This window comes from Neolamprologus brichardi, chromosome 23 (genome assembly GCF_056152115.1).
Source record: "Neolamprologus brichardi isolate AB-2024 chromosome 23, ASM5615211v1, whole genome shotgun sequence".
Classification (NCBI taxonomy): Eukaryota; Metazoa; Chordata; class Actinopteri; order Cichliformes; family Cichlidae; genus Neolamprologus; species Neolamprologus brichardi.
In genome coordinates, this window is record NC_142125.1 from 43208053 (window position 1) to 43231965 (window position 23913).

Below are 23913 nucleotides of genomic sequence, written 5' to 3' on the forward strand. Positions count from 1 at the left end.
CTGTATTTATATACTGTATATATAATATTCTGCTCACATTCTGTAACTTCTGTCGGTGCTGTGCTATTGGGAACCAAATTTCCCAGAGGAACCCACCCAAGGGATTAATAAAGTTTTATCTATCTATCTATCTATCTATCTATCTACCTACCTACCTACCTACCTACTCCCCTAGCCCCCCTAAGCCTGGATGACTTACTTAGACAAAGATCCTCCCATGCCTTATGTGCCATATTGGGCGGCAAACGAACGCCAACAGGCTCGATCTTGTGCCTTCAGCTTCTTCCAACGATATATTCGATGTCTTTAGGTCTTGATGGAATGACCTTCGCCAGGTGTTACGGGTACGTCCTCGTGGTCTTATAACGCCCATGGGTTGCCAGCACATCGCTGTTTTTGGAATCTGTCCGTCATCCCTGCGGAGGACATGGCCGGCCAGTCAGAGTCTTTTGCGTGCAACGATGTTGTGAAGTTTGACCGTGCCACTCCTTCGCAGGACCTCCTTGTTGGTGATGTGGTCAGTGTAGTGGATCTTCAGAATCTGGCGAAGACATCGCTGCTGAAAGACGTCGAGCTTGGTGTTGATGGAGGCTGACACCTTCCAAGTCTCACTGGCATAAATGGCGGTTGGGATCATGATCGAATTAAGCAAGCGGGGTTTGATCTTAAAGGAGATGGCTGGGGAGGACCAGATCTTGTTCATCTTTCGAAATACCGCAGCCGCCTTTCCAATGCGGCATTTGACATCCACCTTGACATCACCGTCATGGGAAATCACGCTACCGAGGTAGGTGAATTTCTCCACTTCTTCTAGCTGCTGTGTCCCGATGTAGATCCCCCGTCGTGGGTCCTTGGAGCTGACGTGCATGATCTTCGACTTTTCAGAGCTGATCCTCAGGCCAATCTTGCCGACTTCTCTTCTTAGATCAGTCATTCCTTCCTGTAGCTTCAGCTCATCTTCCTCAAGTAGGGTGATATCGTCAGCAAAATCGAGGTCGGACCAATGGATGCCAGCTCCTATATGGGCACCGGCTCGCTGTATGACGTAGTTGAGGGCAACGAGAAAAAAAAGTGGTGACAGGATGCAGCCCTGCCTGACGCCGGTGGAGATCTCGAAGAAGTCGGTGTGGCCATTTCCGGTCTTAATGCAACAGCACGATTGCAAGTACAGGTCCTTGAAGATGTTGATGAAGATGGTAGGGACACCGTACAAGCACAGGATCTGCCAAAGAGAATCGGCGGTGGATGGTATTGAAGGCCTTCTTGAAATCGATGGCAAGTTGTTGCCGGTACTCGACGCACTGTTTGATGATGTTTCTTGAGGTGAAAATCTGTTCCGTGCATGATTGGCCGCTTCGGAACCGAGATCGCTCCTCTCGTAGACGTTGGTCGAGGGCCTGGATGAGGTGGAGGCAAATATTCTCGTGATTTGGTGCTATATAAAAAAAAAAGCTGAATTGAAATAAATGAATTATATTTTAAATTTCACTAGATAAGCACTGCTTGCTTTACATTTCTTGGTGCAGCTTTAGCTGCCATGTTCATCCTTGCAGGCCCAAACAAAAATGAAGCTAGAGGATGACTACACCGTAACAAAAAAAACCCCTAAAATACAGTAATATTCTGGCAGCTGGGGCGCCAAAATAATACCAGAAAATAATAGAAAATAACTTTCCCATGAAAATACGGTTATTTTCAGTAATGACAATACAGTTTGTTGCCCTAATTTCACATGGGATTTTGCCTTTTTCAAGTGCTTTTAAACATTAAATTAGGAACAATTTAATGTGATTAAACAATGAAATTACCTATAAACAAGGTCAATGAATGTGGCAATATGAATAATAATACTTAAATGTACAGAAATATACAGTTAGTTTAAATGATAATGGATGGCATTCATATAGCGCTTTATGAGACCCTCAAAGCGCTTTACAATTCCCCTCTGGCCATCACTAGTAGGTGGTGGGTGAAGTGTCTTGCCCAAGGACACAAATTTTGACAGCTATGTTAGTAAACAGTTCTAGTCAAGTCAAGTCATCTTTATTTATATAGCACATTTAAAAGACATCAAGTGTCGGCCAAAGTGCTGAACAGAGGGATAGTATAATAAAAGAATTAAAATAGAAAGAAAACATTTTTTTTAAAAAAAGAATTGTAAGACATGTAATATCAAAGAGATCCGAAAGCCTTGGAAAATAAGTAGGTCTTGAGATTCGATTTAAAGACTTCCAAGGATGAAGAGAATTTTATGAAGGGGGGGAGACTATTCCAGAGTCTCGGGGCGGCAATGGAGAAAGCCCTGTCACCTCTAGATTTGAGCTGGGAGCTGATAAAACCATCTGAATGGAGGAGCGCAGAGATCGAGTGGGTAAGTGCAGGCTAAGAAGATCTGAAATGTAACCTGGAGCCAAACCATGGAGGGCTTTAAAAACAAATAATAAAACCTTCAATCAATTCTATGTTTAACTGGTAGCCAATGTAGAGATGCGAGTACCGGGGTAATATTCTCTCTCTTTCTATTACTGGTTTTATTGATGATGCTCCACTGCATCAGCCTCTTTGCTTTCTCACATGTATTTTACCCTCACAAATAGTTTCCTGTTTGGCACCGAAAGTTTTCTTTCTCTCACTTTCTTTCTCAGTGCTTTGCTTTTCCAGCTGGAGAGCATCACTCATTCTCTGGATACCTGCCTTTTCTCTAATGTAGACCTTCATCATCATCATCATTTCTTCCTTTTCTTTCATAAAGGGCTCACTGTCACAAACCGTGGAATTATTTTCAGTAGCAAAGACCTTCCTCTTAGGCGTTGTTCCCTGACTTCTTTTGCAAAAAGAAACCTTTTACTTTTTTCATGTTTTCCTTCTGCAGCATCCCTTATCCTTGGGAAGCATTCCTCTTATCCACGAAGGCTTTCCAAATTGGTTCTTTCGCCTCCCTTTCTGTTTTAAAAGCTTTATTTATTTATTTCTTTTTACTTGAGTCATAGCTTCTTTTTTCAACATTAAAAGCACCCCTTCTCTTCTGTTTAGCCTGGTGTTGTTTCTTGAAGGGTTTTTTTCTTTTGTTTGTCTCTTGTTTAGTCAATGCCCTGCATCTCCAAATGGAAAGCATTCCTCATCTATCATGTGCAAATGCTCTCTTTGGAAAACTTCTCTCTGGTTATTCTCTTCTTTTCCACCTTCTTATTTATTTTGGCTTCTGCACACAGCAGAGGTTTCCTCCACATTTCCTTAATAGGAAGCTTTTTGGCTTCCATTTGAATCTGGCCTTCTAGATCATGATAGAAGTTTCCTGCTGTTTGATACAAAGTAATGTCCTCATCTGTGTCACTCTGGATATGAAGAAAAGTAGTTTAACATCTGGAGTTAAAGCTTATTATTTCTTTTCCTGTATATTTTTTCACAGGAACCATTTCCATAATCATTTGCCTTCTTGACACCTTCTTAATATCATTATCCAACACCTTAAATTATTTATCAAGACATTTTGAAATGTGGATCATATTTTGTGATCCATACATTTTCACTTATTCATTTATGATTTCAGAAAAAATTGATTGTTTGATTTTGTTCTCCTACATCCTTTCTTCCCAGGAAAGCAGCCAGGCATTTCCCAGAGGTGTGTTTGTGTCTCTGAGGGTGCTGGACAATAACTGGTTGCCAGATCAAATCTCATAGGGTTTCAACTAGAACCACAGAAATAAAACATCATTTTGATGATGGTTTGTAAAAACGTGGTTAACTTAGCTTGATCTGTCTGTTTTGGAGTGAAAAGTTACAATGTGATATTCCATATTTTATTTCTGACACGATAGATCAGCCATTCTTGGTTATTTTTTAACAATCTGATGTGTACAGTACTGTGAAATGCATCTGGTACTTATTAGGGAACATAACTCAGTTCCGATTCTGTTATTGATTCTATATTGATTCTCCATTTTGAGAGTCACCATCATCTCTGAGCAGCAAATCAAAGACATTACATTCATCCAAAGTACATGTTGAGTGGTCAGAAGTTTGTGGATGTTGGAGGTATTTCCCCTCTTTTGTCATGTGGTGTAGTAGGACTCAGGCGCAGAGCAGAGTTCAGGAGAAAGCAACGTTTATTAACACAACCACCAGGTGCAGATATATACAGTGAGGGGAACGGGGGTCCTAGGTCCGAAAGGGAGGTCCAGGATTGGAGTCACAAACACGCTGGCTCTTCTTCTTTACAGCAGTAGAAATAACGGGTTAGTCGCAGGTCCGGGGAAAAACTGCACAGGAGAAAATAAAGTTACACGGAGATCACAGCAAGTCTACAAAGCTTTAAAGGTTCGAGGCAGAGGTTCACTAACGTGTCTAGCATAATCATCCAGCGGTGAGGCTGTCTGCATCCCGGCCTTAAGAGTCCAACCTGTAATCAGAGCCTGACGAGATGCAGGTGTGTGCCAAGGGCGGGAGCCTGCAGTGAGCTCCGCCCTGGCAGGGGAGAATGTACACAAAACACATGTGGCCTTGTGGAGCTGGCCGGGCAGACACGGGGACCATGACATCTTTGTTGTGATCATTACTCAAAGTAATTATTGCACATTACACATAACACTTTTCTTAAAAGTAATGTATGGCGTTTTGTGCCACTATTCTTAGTGAAATACGTAAAATTTTCTGCAGGTGCAAATGTTGCATTTTGAGGAGAAATTTATTTTGAGCAAAGAAAAGCTAAATTTGAGTGAACAAAATTCATTGCTGCGTGCAAAACATGTATTTCAGTGTTTGCTATTATCCACACACACACAACAGCAGCTCCTCTCACTCAGTTTTTGCATTTGCGCTCGCTCGCAATGTGTCGCTCGCGCTCTCAACATTTCTGCCCGTGCGGGTTCAACTCTTTCTCTACACCGTTATATTTGTGCCACAAAACCAGCCAATCACAGACTTGGATGCAAAAAATTCTGATTGCTGAAAATGTTAGAGCACTTTTGCAAATATGTGTTGTCTTGTTAAATCGAGCAGATATCTGAAGTTTACACAGCAACATTCTCGCTTGAAAATATTTTGAACGTATATTTTGTGATCCAGAAAGAGTCATATTTCAAACTCCGCCACTCTGCATTCCTGCGCCACTGCCTGGTTTGAGTTTTGGACGAAATTTGCCTCAGTTTAGCTACAGCAAGTAGCGAGCTGATTGGAACCCAAAGCAGCCAATCACAATTTTTTGCATCCAAGTCTGTGATTGGTTGGTTTTGTGGCACAAATATAACAGTGTACAGAGTTGAAAGCACAGGGGCAGAAATGTTGAGAGCACGAGTGACACACTGCTAGCAGGTCAGCGGAGATCTGAGCGAGAGGAGCTGCTATTGTGTGTGTGGATAATAGCAAACACTGAAATACATTTTTTGCACACAGCAATGAATTTTGTTCACTCAAATTTAGCTTTTCTTTGCTCAAAATAAATTTCTCCTTAAAATGCAACACTTGCACCTGCAATTGTTTTTTGTGTGTGCTTAATTTTTTTTTTTACGTGTGTTCAGAATAGTACGGAGCCCCGCAGGGGACATGGGAGAAAAAAAAATTAAGACGGACTTTTGCGAGATCTCGCAAACGTTTTAGCCGCATTCTTCGGAGGCCGCCAGCTCGAAGCCGACCGGGAGGTCGAGGCACGATGTGCTGGGAAAGCGGTGTTCCTCCCGGCTGTAGTAGGTCTCGACCTCCCGTTAGCTTCGAGCTAGTGGGTGTCAGATCTCCGAAAACGTCGGAGCACTTTTGCAAATATGTGATGTCTTGTCAACTGAGCAGGTATCTGACGTTTACACAACTACATTCACGCCTCAAAATATCTTAAAAGTGTATTTTGTGACCCAGAAAGAGTAATGTTACAACTAAGTAGCTGCAGCCATTGTTGGAATTCAACTTTTGCGAGATCTCACAAAAGTTTTGCGAGATCCCGAGTTTGTTTTGCGAGATCTTGCTAAAGTTTTGCAAGATCCCGAGTTAGTTTTGCGAGATCTCGCAAAAGTTTTGCGAGATCCCGAGTTTGTTTTGCGAGATCTCGCTAAAGTTTTGCGAGATCCCGAGTTAGTTTTGCGAGATCTCGCAAAAGTCCGTCTTAATTTTTTTTTCTCCCATGTCCCCTGTGGGGCTCCGTAGAATAGTGGCACAAAGATAACGCCATACCATTTAACAATATAAAGCTACAAGCTACAGCCCCACACACCAACACAAATCCCTATTCCAATGAGGACACATGTCATCCTTCTCTTAGTATTTAGGTATAGCACAAAACAACACAAATCAAAGACCAGTTACAAAGAGAGTTTAAAGTGATCGCCACGGTGATTCTATTGTAGAAACATGAACAGGCTGCAGCCTGACTGCTCATCAGTTTGTTACCTGTTGAAGTTCAGCAGCAGCTGGCTTCACTGCAGTTTACAGCTCACTTTATCACAGTGCTGGGGTCAGCATTTACTCAGCTTTAACATCACTCTGGGTTCTTGGCTAGCTTAGCGTTAGCATGCTGTCTGTGCAGGTGCTTGTGAAGAGCCGAAATTGTGTTAACAGTGTGATGCAGTTATTCCTGTCCTGGAGCAGTCTCCACTTTACCATCGCGCTCTCATCCTTTTGTGCAAAAAATAATAAAACTAGACAGACTGCATCACTATTTTCCTCCTCTAACACATGAGCTGAAATCAGCTGATTGTAGCAAGAGTGCAAAAACCAGTAAGCGATCGATAGGCAGGCAAACTAATGATTCCAAGCAACTGGACTACTGGCAAGTGGTTCTCTACAAGAACCAGTTCTTGGTTTTTACACCTGAGGAGCTGAGTGCAACTGATCGCTTTGTGGGAAAGAGGTGTTCAGTTCTCTGAGTTCTGCCAAGAGAACCCCTTGGCGTTGGAATCCTTCATCATTGCCATCAGCTCACCATCTGTTCCACACGTTGTGGTTGAGCTGTTGGCGCTCTGCTTATGAGGATGATATGGATGGAGATTGTCTCCCATGCTGGATCTTCTCTAGCTGATGCCTTCTCCTCATGAAGCTCTTGCTTTTGGGACTGAAGCCATGTGTGCTGGATTGGGAGGTGCCATCTTGCTTCTGACACCACAAGTTCAACCGCAGATTAAACTCAAGAAAGTAATTTTCATGCATCACTTAAGAATCACTCCGCTGTAATTGGACTGGACTAACCTTTGCTGGTTATGCTCCAAAAAGTAAAGTTAGTAAGAAATTTCGACATACACTAAACTGATTGGGGCTGCAGCTGCAGTAATGCAGACGCTGCACCGGTCCATCATGGTGAAGAGGGAGCTGAGTGTAAAAGCGAAGCTCTCAATTTACCGGTCGATCTACGTCCCTACCCTCATCTATGGCCACGAGCTGTGGGTTAGGGTTAGGAAAGAACGAGATCGCGGATACAAGCGGCAGAAATGAGCTTCCTCCGAAGGGTGGCTGGCGAAGTTCGGCCATCCGGGAGGGGCTCAGAGTAGAGCCGCTGCTGCTCCACATTGAAAGGAGCCAGCTGAGGTGGTTTGGGCATCTGACAAGGATGCCTCCTGGGCGCCTCCTGGGCGAGGTGTTTCAGGCATGTCCCACCGGGAGGAGGCCCCGGGGCAGACCCAGGACACGCTGGAGAGATTATATCTCTCGGCTGGCCTGGGAACGCCTTGGTGTTCCCCTGGATAAGCTGGAGGAGGTGGCTGGGGAGAGGGAGGTCTGGGCCTCTCTGCTTAGGCTGCTGCCCCCGCGACCCGGCCTCGGATAAAGCGGATGAAGATGGATGGATGGATGGACTAAACTGTTAGGGTTACAGATACCATATCAGCCACTAGACTGTCCAATTCCGCGATGGAGGTTTATGGCCAGACCAAGAAAGGGGTGAACTCTTTCTTGGTCTGGCCGGTGTCCGTTCCCCAGTTTCGTGGTGAAAGCATTTCACAGGATTGGCCTACAGTTACCATTAGGTCCGTCTTTTGAAATGTTACAGTAGTTTGTAAAGTGAAGGTAGTTTGTCCTTGTGTTTGCAGGGCCATGTAAGGGTTTATATGGTCCTTGTGTTTGCAGGGCTATGTAAGGGTTTATATGGTCCTGCTGTGAACTCCAATCTGGGCCATTTTTAACAAATAGTTAATGGGGTTCTGGGAGTGATAGAAATAACACAAACAAGTCTTCACAGTGTACAATTTAGCTCTTATCTGTACATCTTTCTGATTTTCATGTAAGCAGTGCTCACAGCTGAAACTCTTAATCAAACTATATTTTTGCAGTAAAGAAAAATATTAAGTTTTGCTGAGGCAGCTACTGATAATTGGCCTTTTGGAATCAGTTGGCCCTTCATACAGAGATATTGATTTCATAATCACTGATATACTTCTCTCCTTGACCTCTGCTGTAAATAGGGAAGGCCAAGCCACCATGTTTCCAAGAGGATAATTAGAATGGATCTAATATCTTTTTATATGCACCCACGGCTCACTAGTAGCACACTGCAACCTCCTCTCCCCACACTAGACCTTTATTTACCTGCGTAGGCCTGCTGCATTTTGATAAGAGCCGCTGTCTGGAAGAATTAATGTAATGCCTACCCAAGGAGAGGGGTTTCAATTAAGTTCAAATAGGATGAATTCATGCAAAAATGCACTGGCACCTCATTCCATACATGAGAAGAATCTGCAATCCTCCACACTTTCCTGCTTGTTTTGCTTCAGTGATTAGCTGTGTACATATCCATATTTGCTTCCTTTTTTAGCTTGGTGGATTGTCAGAGTTTACAGGCTGCTCCTGATTTGAACACGTTACTCACTTATTATTTCTGTGAAATGCTTTAAAGTTAGTTAAATGGGGGCATATGCAGACAACCCTGTGCTCTGGTAATACTTGTGTTTTTTCTAGAGAAGTCAGACAGGCTGACAGAGACCAAACTTCTGATGGATGTTGCCAGCCTTTGCTCATGAATCCAACATCACCATCAGCTAATTAATGTAGAAAGGCCACACTTCAACAAAGATGCTTACTGGAAGAGCTAACAGTGCAAAAAGGCTACTAGTAGCAATCAGGCGACAAATCAAGGAGAACCTCTATTACTACATGAAGTAAATTATTTCTTTATATCTGGCCTTTTTTCTCCTCAAGTTTTGTCAGGTCATCTTATCCACTCAGTTTTGTTTTCCTCTCTCCTTTTCTCTCTCTCTTGCTTTTCTTCCCTTTTCTGCATCCTTCACTTATTTCCTTGCTGTCCCTATCATCATGTTTTCACTTTGTTTGGTGTCTTTTCTCACTCTTTTTCACTAATCTAACTTCTCTCCTCTCCTATTACGTCTGCCTCCTTCTTTTCCCGTCATTATGCATCATTATATAACTGTCTGTTAATTCTGGGCAACTTTAACATCCACACCTGCTGTGCCTGTAAAACCATGGTCACGGAGTTTTGTCCTGTTCTGGATTGCTTTGGTTTCTTTCAACAGATAAATTAAGCTTCTCATGTTCCTGGGCAGATTCTTTGGCCAGTCTATTATATGGATTTACTATTGACAATATTAATATTAATCAATCAATCAATCAATCAATCAATCAATCAAAATTTATTTATATAGCACATTTTAAAGACCGAAGTAAACCAAAGTGCTTTCCAGTAAAATCACGATACAGATAAAAATCACAATATAAAATATAAATTACAGATATAAATAAAATAAATAAAATAATTCCATAATCTAAATCTAATTAATGATGCTTCTTTGATCGTAAGTAAATTGTGTCCAATCCACTGCATAATGCCCTTTTCCCCTTACAGTTAACTCGTCAACTGTAAAGCAGTTTTCTGAAACTTTTTAGAGAAATGCTGTGGCAACCTCCATCACAGCTGTTGATGCACAGCTGTGATGGAGGTTGCCACAGCATCCATCTGTCCATTCTCTTGCACTTTTTCTTCAAATTCAAATTCAAATTTTTATTTGTCACATACACAGTACGATATGCAGTGAAATGCTTAGACAACTGCTCGTGACCTAAAGAAACAGAAAAAAATGGCTATGAATAAGATAGGAAATAAATATGAAAATTAAAAAGGGTAAATTTAACTAGGAAGGAATAAATTAAAATAAAATCTAAAAATTTAAGTTGAAAATAAAATAACTGTACAACAAAATACACAATACACAGTATAGAAATATATAAGAATGTATGAAGAAATATAAATATATATATACACAATAACAGCAGCTGTACAAGTATTAAATGGAAATGAAGAATATAATGTCCAGTGTTGTGCAATCCACATTTGTAAGTGTCTTATCAGGGTCACAGGGGGGCTGGGGCCTATTCCAGCTACCATAGTGCGAGAGGTGGCATACACCCCAGGCAGGTTACCAGACTGTTGCAGGGCTAACACAGAGAGACAGACAATCATTCACATTTATTGGCAATTGAGAAATAAACCGAATCCTACTAACTGCATGTCTTTGTGGGAGGAAGTGGGTGCACCTGGAGAGAACCACCACAAACTCAAAAGGACCCGGGGTAGATATCGGAATCAAATTCAGGACCTTGTTGCTGAGAGGCAACGGTGCTAATAAACAAATTGAAGATTGCAAGGAGGAGATTAAAATTTGTGCAACTGAGGACCATTACGTCAGTTCCCAGTTTCCACTGTGGGTATACGAACCGAACGGATAAACAAACCTTAAACACTAAAAGTATTTAATCTAAATAATTGACCATTTAAGCAGCTTCAGAGTAATGGTAGTGTTTTCTGTAAATGTAAAAATCCTTATATTGTCTCAGCTTTTCTCTTTACTCCACTTATATAATTCTAGAATTTCAAAGTGTTCCTCGCTACACCACAAACTCAGACAGCAAAGATTTCTTTTTGGATTAAATATATCGCTTCACCAGACAGTATGATGAGACTAGGAGGTCAGGAGAAGGGTGCAGTGAGTGTCCGCAGCCATTTGTAAAACACAGTGGAGGCTCTGTCATGATTGCAGCTGGTGGTGTTGAGGAAAATTATGAACGTAGAAAAGTACCATCAGATTTTTATTCACCATGTAATACCTGCTGTCTGGAAAGTATCTGATTGGCAACAGCTTCATTCTTCAGCATGACAATGATCCCAAACATCATTCAAATGCAGTGAAAGCATACTTGTATACCCAAGCCCACACCTCAACAACCGAAGTAGTGAGAACATAAGGGAAGATCCAAAACAGAACATTGGAATGTCCTCCAAGAAGCCCAATAATAATTCCTGAAGACTACTTAAAGAATTAATATAAAAGGTTACCTCAGAGAGTTCAAGCTGTGACAAAGAAAAAAGGTGCAGCAGATAAAATAAGTATTGAACACATCACCAATTTTCCACCAAATACATTTCTAAAGGTGGTGTTAACATGAAATTCTTACCAGATGTTAGAAACAAGCAATCCCTCCCAACCCATCCAATGCTATGTTGGTGATGAGAGCTTTAAGACACCTCCTTTATGGAGAAACTAGTCACATGCATTGCTCAGATTGATTTTGGCCCATTTTTCCACACAGTCTTCAAATCCTGAAGGTCTTACGGGCGCCTTCTATGAACTCAGCGCTCTGGGTCAGGTGACCATTCTAGCAGCTTTATTATCTTTCTCTGAAACTACTTAAGTGTTTTCTCGACTGTGTGTTTAGGATCATGTCCACCTTCATTTCATCTTTATCATCCGGGTAGATGGCAGAAGACTTTTGAAGACTGGTGATGGCAGCTACATTGTAGCCACAGCCACCCTGGAGCACACTGACAGAGGCGAGACTGGCGCCACCGGGCACTCTGACATCCACCAATTCAATTCAATTCAATTCAATTTTATTTATATAGCGCCAAACCACAACAAAAGTCGCCTCAAGGCGCTTCATAGATACAGAGAAAAACCCAACAATCATATGACCCCCTATGAGCAGCACTTTGGCAACAGTGGGAAGGAAAAACTCCCTTTTAACAGGAAGAAACCTCCAGCAGAACCAGGCTCAGGGAGGGGCGGGGCCATCTGCTGCGACCGGTTGGGGTGAGAGAAGGAAGACAGGATAAAGACATGCTGTGGAAGAGAGACAGAGGTTAATAACAGATATGATTCAATGCAGAGAGGTCTGTTAATACATAGTGAGTGAGAAAGGTGACTGGAAAGGAAAAATTCAATGCATCATGGGAATCCCCCGGCAGTCTACGTCTATTGCAGCATAACTAAGGGACGATTCAGGGTCACCTGGTCCAGCCCTAACTATATGCTTTAGCAAAATGGAAAGTTTGAAGCCTAATCTTGAAAGTAGAGATAGTGTCTGTCTCCTGAATCCAAACTGGAAGCTGGTTCCACAGAAGAGGGGCCTGAAAACTGAAGGCTCTGCCTCCCATTCTACTTTTAAATACTCTAGGAACAACAAGTAGGCCTGCAGTGTGAGAGCAAAGTGCTCTAATAGGGTGATATGGTACTACAAGGTCATTAAGATAAGATGGGGCCTGATTATTTAAGACCTTGTATGTGAGGAGCAGGATTTTGAATTCTGGATTTAACAGGAAGCCAAAACAGGAGAAATCTGCTCTCTCTTTCTAGTCCCTGTCACTCAACTGAAGGCTTTTCAGGGAGTTTTTAGGACACCCTGATAATAATGAATTACAGTCGTCCAGCCTGGAAGTAATAAATGCATGAACTAGTTTTTTAGCGTCACTCTGAGACAGGATATTTCTAATTTTAGAGATGTTGCACAAATGGAAGAAAGCAGTCTTACATATTTGTTTAATATGTGTGTTGAAGGACATATCCTGGTCAAAAATGACTCCAAGGTTCCTCACAGCGTTACTGGAGGCCAAGGTAATGCCATCCAGAGGAAGAATCTGCTTAGATACCATATTTCTAAGATTTTCAGGGCCGAGTACAATAACCTCAGTTTGATCTGAATTAAGAAGCAAAAAGTTAGCAGCCATCCAAGTCTTTATGTCTTTAAGACATTCCTGCAGTTTAACTCATTGGTGTGTGTTATCTGGCTTCATGGACAGATAGAGCTGGGTGTCATCTGCATAGCAGTGAAAATGTATGCTATGTCTTCTAATGATGCTGCCTAAGGGAAGCATGTATAATATAAACAGAATTGGTCCTAGCACTGAACCCTGTGGAACTCCATAATTAACCTCAGTATGTGAAGGCGGGACCAAACTATGACCCCCCGCCGGTGCCACCTGGGGAGCTCTTCAACTGGTGGGAAGGTTGTCACATCTTGCAGGAGCTTTCCTCTCTTCAGGAACTCTCTCTGCAGGAGGGGGAGATACAGGAGAGGTGGAGGAAGATCTCATGCACAAACTGGAGTCTATTAGATAGATATGATACAAACCACTGCAGCACAATACCTGTAATACCTACAGCATGTTCTAATCGCTCTAATAGGATATTATGGTCGACAGTATCGAATGCTGCACCAGTAGGCAACGGGTGAAGTGTCTTGCCCAAAGACAAAACGACCGAGACTGTCCAAGCCGGGGTTCGAACCGGCAATCTTCCGATTACAAGGCGAACTCCATGAGCCACGATCGCCCTTTCTTTATCAAGAATGTCTTAGTGCGTAATCTTCAAATATATGAAGCATGTCAGAACCATACGGTGTAAAACAACCCCACACCATAATGTTCCCACGGCCAAACTTCACTGTTGGTATGGTGTTTTCAGGGTGATGCCTTTTGACCTCCAAGCATGGTGTGTGTTATGGCCAGTGTTGGTCAAGTTACTTGAAAAAAGTAATCAGTAATTAATTACTGATTACTTCCCCAAAAAAGTAATCCCGTTACTTTACTGATTACTTATTTTCAAAAGTAATTAATTACTTAGTTACTTAGTTACTTTTTAAAAACATGATTTACAACCTGAATAGGCGATAAAGTGATAGATCTTTCAGCCCAATTCTACTTTTTCTACATAATCCATCATACAAAATGTAATCGAATGGAAAAGTCTCTTTTTAAAACTTGTTTTGTTAGTTTTAATCTTTTAACTTTATGCATGAAGCAAAATTTTAATTATATGCACCATTCTCTGACTGGAAGAAATTAGTTTAACATTTAAACCTATTTTCTGCACATTCCAGCACATCATATATATATATATATATATATATATATATATATATATATATATATATATATATATATATATATATATATATATAAATATGTGTTTACACTCACTCTTTCAGATGCAAGTAAAACACAGCAGAAAATAAATAAAGTCAAAGACTAGCGGTCCTTTTGCTCTATTTTCACCTGTAAAGCAGGAGTAGGGTAGGCGGAGGGTTATCCTGGTGCAGGTGTGCCGCAGCGGTCAGTGGAAGGATACGGCAGTTTCTCTGTGAGTTTCCCATTACGTCGTAGCTACTCGGTGCTTGCTTGGAAGTTTAGGGGTTTTTTCGCTGTAAAAAGAAGTTTTCTTCCCACGCACAACGGACACTAATGTTTTTGTCACTTTTTACGGAATCAAACTCAAAATAAGGTCAGTACTTCCACGCTTTAAACGCTGCACGCTCATACTCTCTCTGCACTCGATATATGATCCATTGTTGATCTGCACACAGCTGTTGTCACACGTCGCACTCGCTTACGTCACTGTCATGAGACATTCTCGCAAGAAAATCACGGTTTTAGTAACGCAGTAACGCAGCGTTCCTACGGGAAAGTAACGGTAATCTAATTACCGTTTTTGCAATAGTAATCCCTTACTTTACTCGTTACTTGAAAAAAGTAATCAGATTACAGTAACGCGTTACAAGTAACGCGTTACTGCCCATCTCTGGTTATGGCATCCAAAGAGTTCAGTTTACGTCTCATCTGACCACACCAAATTCTCCCAGTATTTCTCCAGCTTGTCTAAATCTTGTTCGGCCAAGCTGCAAGCAAGCCTCAACATGCTTTTTCTTCAGCAATGAAGTCGGGCATGGTGAGCGTGGATACAGAACATTGATAGACATTACTTATTGTTTTCTTTGAAACGACTGTACCTGCTGATTCCAGGTCTTTCTGCAGCTCTCCACAAGTTGACTCTGGGACAACTCTTCTGATAACTTTTTTCACTTCACTGTCTGAAATCTTGTGGGGAACAACTGTATATAGTGAAATGATGTTCTGTCCACTTTCAGATTATTACCCAATAGTACTCACTGGAACCTTCAGTAGTTTAGAAATTTGTCTGTAACCAGTGCCATCAGGACGTTTTGCAACAGCAAGGCCGCAAAGGTCGTGAGAGATCCTGGTTTTACCATGAGATGTTTCCTTGGTAACGAGACCTTTTTACAGGCCATCAGTTTGACTGAACCAGCTGATATTAATTTGCACTAAGTGGCAGGATTGTGTTTTAATTACTGATAGATTTCAGCTGGTGTCATGAATTTCCATCTATTTTTGGACTTCCCATTTTGCATGTATATGGTGTGGAGGTTAGTCAGTTAGACAGAACAACATACATACATGTATGGATCAGGTAGTCGCCGGCGCCAGCCCGTTACAATGGTATGGTCTCTCTAACCAGATCCCTGGAGAGCAGTATACTCGGCTGCAATGGCTGCTGCTACACTCACACTAGGAGACTCTCCAGCTACTACAGTAATAGGACTATTAATAGTATTAATACTAGCATATTTTAGTATTACTTTCTGAAATAATCTTCAAATGTTATATTTTCCTAACTTTACTATTGGCGAAAGTACAGGATAATAAGTTTAGTCTGTACTGAATAATGCTATGATTTGGTGGACTGCCTCTATGTGATTAAGAGACTTAACCCTTTAAAGCCGGTCAGAGCGGACACGCTCTGTTTTGCATAACTATTTTTAAATCCCGGTAGCTCTGCAACCACGTGAGCTAGCACAATAATTTTTTTTGCATATGAAACCGGAGGAGTTGTACTTACATCTTATGCCATCAGCTTGTCCTCGGTCACAGTTTCCTTCCACATATAGTTTTGCAAAAACTGCATAAAAAGCACTTGCAGCAACAAAAACATAATATTCCAGAAACACGCTTTGCCGATCCGATCAGCTGTTCATAACACTTCCTACGTTGGAATAGACGTCAGAGCGAACTATCGCATGTCCGCCATGACCTGCCCAAAACCGGAAGTGACGTCATTTTCGCAGAAATGCAGTTTTTTACCATCAGGGCCTCATGAGCCTATACTGGTTTTTTAAAAAGTTATGTTTGACTTTATGACTGTGAGATCAGTATTTTAAATTAGGTTATCTTATACCCATAGTCAAGGTAGACGAATTATGTTAAACAGCTGTAGAACATAAATATATTCCTTAGTCTAGGTTGTGTGCAAAGTATGTAACTTAGTTTTCCTTATATTTTTAGGTTAAAGAACATGACCCTCTTCGCAGTATATTTTGGTAGTAGGTTAGACAAATGTTCAAGTATATCTTTGGGGATTAAAAGAATGTGACCATCTTTGGGTTCTGTTAGACAGGTGGGCGCCACCATTTATCTGCTGTGAATGTTTTACACTGTTTTCTTGTCATGTCAGACTGCTTAAATCATTTCTGAGAATGTTGTGTGCAAAGGACCTTGTGCCGATAATAGCAGAAACAGACCACATTCTGTGCCCCCACTCTTGTAGGAGGTAGAAAGACAGGGAGCCCGAGGTCATAACTTAGGCGCCACGACAGATAAGAGAGTGTGAATGTTTAGGTTTACGACCAGGTGGGGGCCAGTAGAAAGTATAAGAAGCTGTGTAACACACCACCATTTTGAGACTTGCTGTGACCCTCTCATGCATCTCTCCCCATCCAGATGGTTGTTTATGCTCATTGTGTGAAAATTGTATGGAAATAAAGGATTGTTGATTGAGCATTTATACACCGAGTAAGTGTCCTTCCTTCAGCCCAAAGATTCAAAGAACTGGGAGATTTCAACAACTTGGTGCCGGTGACCCGGATCTTTGGTGTGCTGAGGAGGGGCAGATTTGGCCTGTGGTGAGATCGTGCTGCGAAGCGAACAGAGGACGGTCCAAACATAAAAAGGTAAGCACAGCCTGTTGTATTATAAATACCAAATGTGCATATTGGGCTTTCCAAATTAATCTGTTCGCTGAGTTACACGTATTTTCACATTAAATTGTCGGTGTCTGGTTTTCGGCGCAAGATACTAACAACATAAGTTGAGGCTGAATTCAAGTGTTAGAGGAATTTTCTAGCAAGATACTAAAAATATTCTACGTTGAGACTAGAAATCAAGTGTGTCATAGGAACTGGCTCTAGCAAGATACTAATCACATTCTACGTTGAGACTAGGGTGCAGCCCACTTTTACCCTACATAATTAATTTTGTCTATGACTGGCTTCTGTGCAAGAAATGTGGAAAAACTTTCAAAAGGCGGCCAAAGTGTAGTATCTGAAATAGAGGTGAAATAGAATCTGGCTTGTGGTGCGCTTGCATTTTTCAAAGGTGAGCTCAGAGGTTTCTGTGTGTGTTTCTGCTGGTGAGACGCGCTTGTGGTGTTTCTGTGTGAAATATGAACATGGTGACAGTGACGGTTGATGTGTGAATGGGAGGACATTAGAGCAAAGACACATTTTAGGATCAAAGGTTGATGCCTAGTGGACCTGTGGAAATTGGTTTTGTTCATGGTGTGGCAACCCCCCTGCCTGTGGACGCGCAGTCAGGTCCAGCGGCGTCTGGTTTGCTGAGGTGGTGACTTGGGAACTGAGGACTCCCGCATAACTACAGAATAATACTGAAAACGTTTGTGTAATCACGGGTTTACATTTATTCTGGACTAGAACATAGAGCAAGACACATTTTGCGAACAAAGGTTGAGTTCTAAGAATAGTAAGAGAAAAAGGTTAAATAAGGTTAAATAAGGTTAAAAAGGTTGAAAAAGGTTGAAAAAGGTTGTATTCCTCGTTTCAGTGGTTGAAATTGTTGTTTGCCTGTCCCCTGACGAGTGTTAAATTAAATAAAGAGGGTATTTGGAGCCACATAGAGATAGACGGGCTGAATTGGGTGTATTACTCTGTGGTGTAATAATAAAAAAAATTTTTAAAAAAAGGGAGAGAGAGAAAGAGAGTTGGAGGTGTGTAGTTTGTGTGAAAGCGCCGTTAGAGTCGGCGTCTCGTCTGAAGTACGGGAGTCAATTAAAGTAACAAAAATAATTTGTGTCTAAAAGCGTGTGTTTGTGGTGTGTAGAAATTGCGGCAGGAGGCCGTGTCGCGAATTGTTGCAAACTGTGAAGTCAATTGGGGGGTTTAATTTGGTTTTATTTTTATGGGGAAGAGAAACTGCGGTATCCAGTCCGTAGCGCAGTTTAAATAAATCGTGAGGCAAATGTGGCGCGATCTGAAGATCGTGAGCCTAATTGTCCTAGTTAGGTTGAGGTGTATAAGAGCGGACGGCACCAGCTCTTTGTTCTGATTAGGGCGTTGTCCTGAATCAGCAGAAGTGTCTCGCAGAAAGTTTGAATGAAGTGTGTGTGAGCCAGCCTCGAGGGGCGGGTTCACAGGTGGAACGAACGAAGAGTAAAATGTGCGTGTGTGTGTGAGAGAGAAAGAAAGGTGGGGGCGAGTGACCAGCCCGCGAGTGTGTGTGTGAATTCCTTGATGACAAATAGGGAGACAAAGTAGATTAGTTGATTTTCTGTGAAACAATAATAGTCAAGAAATCATAGTGATCAAATAGGAGAAAATGAACTAAAGTAAATAAAGCAAATTAAAAGTGGGTTAGCGTCAAAGAAATGATAAATAAATTGATCAAACTAATAGTGACATTTAAAGGTGATCAAGTATTCAAGGATGAATGGAGAATTTGATTACTGACTGTATGAGAGCTGTTGGGGTGAAAGGAAAATGAGGTTGGAGGAGTGAGTTAACAGGTTAATGTGTGGGTGTAAAACAATGAGGTAAAAAAGAAAATGATGAAAACAAAGAAAATAAAAAGTGTGGAAGTGTGAGTGGGAAATTGTCTCCAACTGGGGGAAGCAGTGACACTACAGGTCACCTTCTTCCCCTGCTGGACACAAAACAAAAAATAATTTGGAGTGTTGTGGATGAAAAGAATTAATAACAACATCAAGAAGATTTTTTATGTTTGCGGTTAAGATCAAATAAAAATTTCATTTTTGGGGTTTGAAGTCAGTAGAGTTCAAAACAAAATAAGTAGAGATGTGTTGCTTTAGGAGTGATGAAAACATCTGCAGTCACAGTGAATAATGAAAGTCTCTCAGTCTGTCGTTTACAGGGAACGGACCTGGATCAATTCTCCACGGGCAGCAGTCGGAAGAAAATTATAGGTTAAAATCATTAGAAAAATATAATAAAATAGAAACAACCAGCCAGAATTTTTGGCTGAATTGTTTTGCAGCTTCCCGTCCTCATCCTGAACAAGCAAGCTCCAAGGAAGCTAATCTCTCCCTGAAGACACCGAGTGCAGTTCCAGAAGCATGAGCATGAACATCAACAGTGGACAGCAGTCCAAGAGACAATACCAGAGTTATGAGCAGAGAGGTCCAGCAGCGCTGTGGGCAAACGACATCAGAAAGAGAAGATCCACCATCTAGATTGGATGGATGGAGATGCGTTTCCAGCAAGCTGCAACCTCACTGTGTGTGAAGGACTTTTGAGAGGACTGTCTGAGTTTGACATTTGCCATGTTTGGAGCGAGATGGCAATGAAAGAGACAGTGGGACAAAGAGATACACAGGACAAAGCTGAAAAGAACTGACTGCCATTGGACAGAAAAGTGGGAGAGAAGAACGGAGAGAAAGGAGCAGAAGAGAACTGAGGCTGCTGTTTTAGTTTGGGGAATCAAATCGGGTTAAGGAATCCAGGGAGACAAACGACTGCCTGGAAGTGGAGGATTGACACAGTGTCCAGACCACCACAAAAGGGGGAGGAGGACAAGCACTGAGGTATGCAAATGTACTGTTAGGAAAAATGGAAAGTGACACCACACATGCACATGATATGCACTAGAGATAACACAAAATCATACACAAAGTGGCACACATCAAAAGAGGGTATTTGTAGAAGGGGTTAACAACACACAGTGTGGTTGCCGATGGTAACCTGCAAGCATTTGGGATTTAGCTGTGCCTGACTATGACAGAGTTTTTCATTTAGATGTTTCTGAAACAAAGTTTGGAGTGAAAAAAATTAATTCATTGATTCAGAAAAAAGGGGGAAGGTACATAAAAGGATACATAGAAATAGAAAATGTATTAACCCGACTAACACACACACACACACACACGTAATGAAGCTCATTAGGATCAAACACAATTTTAAGAAGGTAATATTGTTACTATCATCCTGTCTGGTTTATTGAGTGGGTTGAGAACTGATACATAGACGACTGAATCAGTATTATTTTAGGGAGGATGATAGCAGGGTTGAACAGGATCCTGCAGCCAGAGTTTAAAAGAGTGAAACTAGCAGATTTTTTATTTTTGTTTTGTTTTGTTTTTGGTTCTGAAGTCTGGGGAACCAAGTTTTAGATTTGGTGTTTTCTCACCTATAAGAGAAAGAAAGAATATTCTGTGACAAGTCCTAAGACCGGGCTTCTGTATTTTTATTTACTTTTGTTTTTCAGTTTTATCTTTTATTTTTCATTTATTTATTTATTTTTTGAACAGTGCACTGATTTTTGTTTGTGAATTTCTTTTCTTTAAGCAGATCTGCACGTCGGGAATTAAAAGCGCTACACGTCGTCGAGAAAATTGTTGCAAGTGAGTTTCTCCGCATTAAAATGGGCTCTGGAGAAAGCCACTTATTTGGGACAATTAGAAAATGAGAGTCCCTGCCTAAAAAGGATTCAGCGAGGTAATCCGACCTAAAGTTCTTCTTTTTCTTTTTGAAATGACGTCATTTTGCTGAGAGTGGAAATCAAATGCGGCGATGGTTTCCACTATCAGCAAAGAAAGAATGAATGGATGAATGAATGAATGAATGAATGGAAATAAAAACAAACTGACTGACTGGTAAAAGCTGACAAGACTTGACCACGACTCAAAGTTAACCTCCACCTAGACAGGCCAAAAGGGTGGATGAATTTATGTGTTTCTGTTTACAGGAGCAGAAAGATGACAGCAACATTTGAGGTTGCCTGATGATTTAACTTGTAAAGGCCACTTTCTGTGTTTGTGAATCTAACAGGGGTGTGTTATTCATGGGCTTGTGTTGCTCACAGAGATTACTGTGAGAAAGTGTGTACACATCTGCGCAGCGCTAACATTTGCATTTTCTTCTCTACAGCATTACAGTTCTTCATGTGATTTGATGATGTAATTTATAACAGAACAATTGGTGGATGTTTGTTTCTCTACTACAGGATTGATGATGCTGTTACACTGTGTTGTTGGGAAAAGGTTGAAGGTTACTTTGACGATGTGAATAACGTGAGAAATTTCCTGTGTTGAAACCAGTGTCATTCCTTTTACAGCAGGCTTAATTTTATGGCCTTTTATGGCACCTCTGGAACATATCGACCTGCGCCTGACCACCAGGATTGTCTATGTGTGCTCCTAATGTTTGTTTTTCTTTAAGAGTGGATGTAGAGGATTCAGCAGAAAACAGACAAGTGACATGAGGAAACAAATAAGATGCAGTGTTTATGGAATAGTTGAATATGAGCTCATAGTGATAAAATGGGTGGAGTGACATTGTTTAAGGGAAGTCACAGATTAAATTGTGGAATAAATTGGGATGATTCATGATTTGGGACAAATTATGGTAATAATAGTGATTTAATGATTGGAGAAATCAAATCAAATCAAATCAATTTATTTATATAGCACTTTTCACAGGATAAAAACCACAAAGTGCTTCACAGTGATATAAAACAGAAATACATTAAATACATTAATAATAAAACACAGCACAAATCTAATTAAAAGCCAATCTAAATAAATGAGTCTTAAGCTGCTTTTTAAAAGAATAAATACAATCAAGGCAACGTAATGATGGAGGGAGAGCATTCCACAACCTGGGGGCCACCGCTCTAAAAGATCTATCTCCTCTGGTCTTAAAACGAGTTCGTGGGACTACCAACAGCCTTTGATTAGAAGACCTCAGGCTGCGAGAGGGAGCGTGGGGTTCTAAAAGATCAGAAATGTAAGCAGGGGCATCACAAGACAAAGCTTTAAAAGTCAGTACCAAGATTTTAAAATGAATTCTAAAATGTACTGGAAGCCAGTGTAATGAACGTAACACTGGTGTAATGTGCTCTCTTTTTCGTGTCTTAGTTAAAAGCCTTGCAGCAGCATTCTGGACTGACTGGAGACGGTCAAGATTCCTTTTGCTCAAACAAAGAAAAAGACTGTTACAATAATCTAAGTGAGAAGAAATAAAAGCATGAATAACCATTTCTAACTCAGACTTAGACAGCAAAGTTCGCAGTTTGGAGATGTTTCTTAGCTGAAAAAGGCAGTTCCTAATTAACTGGCGAGAGTGTTGTTTTAGGAACATGGCAGAATCAAAGATCACACCAAGGTACCTGAGGCTCAGGTGAACAGATGAGCCAAGAGAACCAAGATGCTGTTTGATTAGAGATATCTGGTTGTCAGGGGCAATAATTAATGTTTCTGACTTCTCAGAGTTCAACTGTAAGTAGTTGTCACCAAGCCACTGTTCAATGGAAGCTAAACATTTAATTAAAGAGGACAGTTTATGGACTTCCATCGGCTTAAAAGAACAATAGAGCTGAATATCATCAGCATAGAAGTGATAAGACACCTCAGGGAACTGCCTAATTATAAGTCCTAGAGGTAACATGTACAAAAGAAAAAGAATAGGACCCAGAACTGAACCCTGCGGTACCCCACATGTCAGATCCTTAGAATGTGACATAAACCGATTCGCAGAAACACTAAAAGATCTGTTGGAGAGGTATGACTGAAACCACTTCAAAGCCAGACCAGACACACCAACTACGTCCCGGAGCCTGTTAATCAGGATGGTGTGGTCAATGGTGTCAAAGGCAGATGTCAAGTCCAACAAAACCATGACTTAGGATGCTCCGGAGTCAGCTGACATCATAATGTCACTAGAGACTTTAAGTAATGCGGTTTCTGTTGAGTGACATTTACGGAAACCTGACTGAAATTTGTCATAAATTTCATGTTTTTCTAAAAAAGTGGTAAGTTGATCTGCAACTACTTTTTCCAGAATTTTCGATAATAATGGAAGCTTAGAGATAGGCCTATAATTCTTAAGCTGAGTTGGATCCAAACTGCTCTTTTTTAATATCGGCTCAACAACAGCATGTTTACAGAATGTAGGGACCACACCTGTTAAAAGAGAGGCATTGCATATCTCTACAATAGAGGGGCCAATGACAGAGAGAGCATTTTTAAACAACCCAGCAGGTAGAATGTCATTTGCACAAGTGGTAATTTTCATTTTATCCAGCAGGAGTGAAAGGTCAAGTATGGTCATTGGGTTAAACACTGATAGTAAATGAGGGGGAGGTGACCCAGAGACACAAACAGATGGTATTGAAGAACCAATGCTCATACGGACATGATCAACTTTATCCACAAAGAAATTCAGAAACTCATCACTCTCAGATATAGATGTCACAGGTACTCGGTGGACCACGGGGGAAACTATAGAGTTTATGGAGTCAAACAGTACCTTGGAATTTCTCTTGCTTGATGATATTAACTGAGAAAAATATGCTGATCTGGCTGTTTTTATGGTTTCATGTAAGGAAACCCAAAGTTCCCTAAGGTGGAGCCTGTGAACTTCGAGTTTGGTTGATTTCCAAAGACGTTCTACTTTTCTACAGATTCTTTTGACCTTCCTTACATCATCATTTATCCACGGATGAGCTCTTTTTGGGGCAGCAATGACAGATTTCATAGGTGCCACTGAATTTAAAATCTCCAAGCAGTGATTATTAAAACACTGTGTAGCAACATCAGCATCAGTGCAGCCACTAAT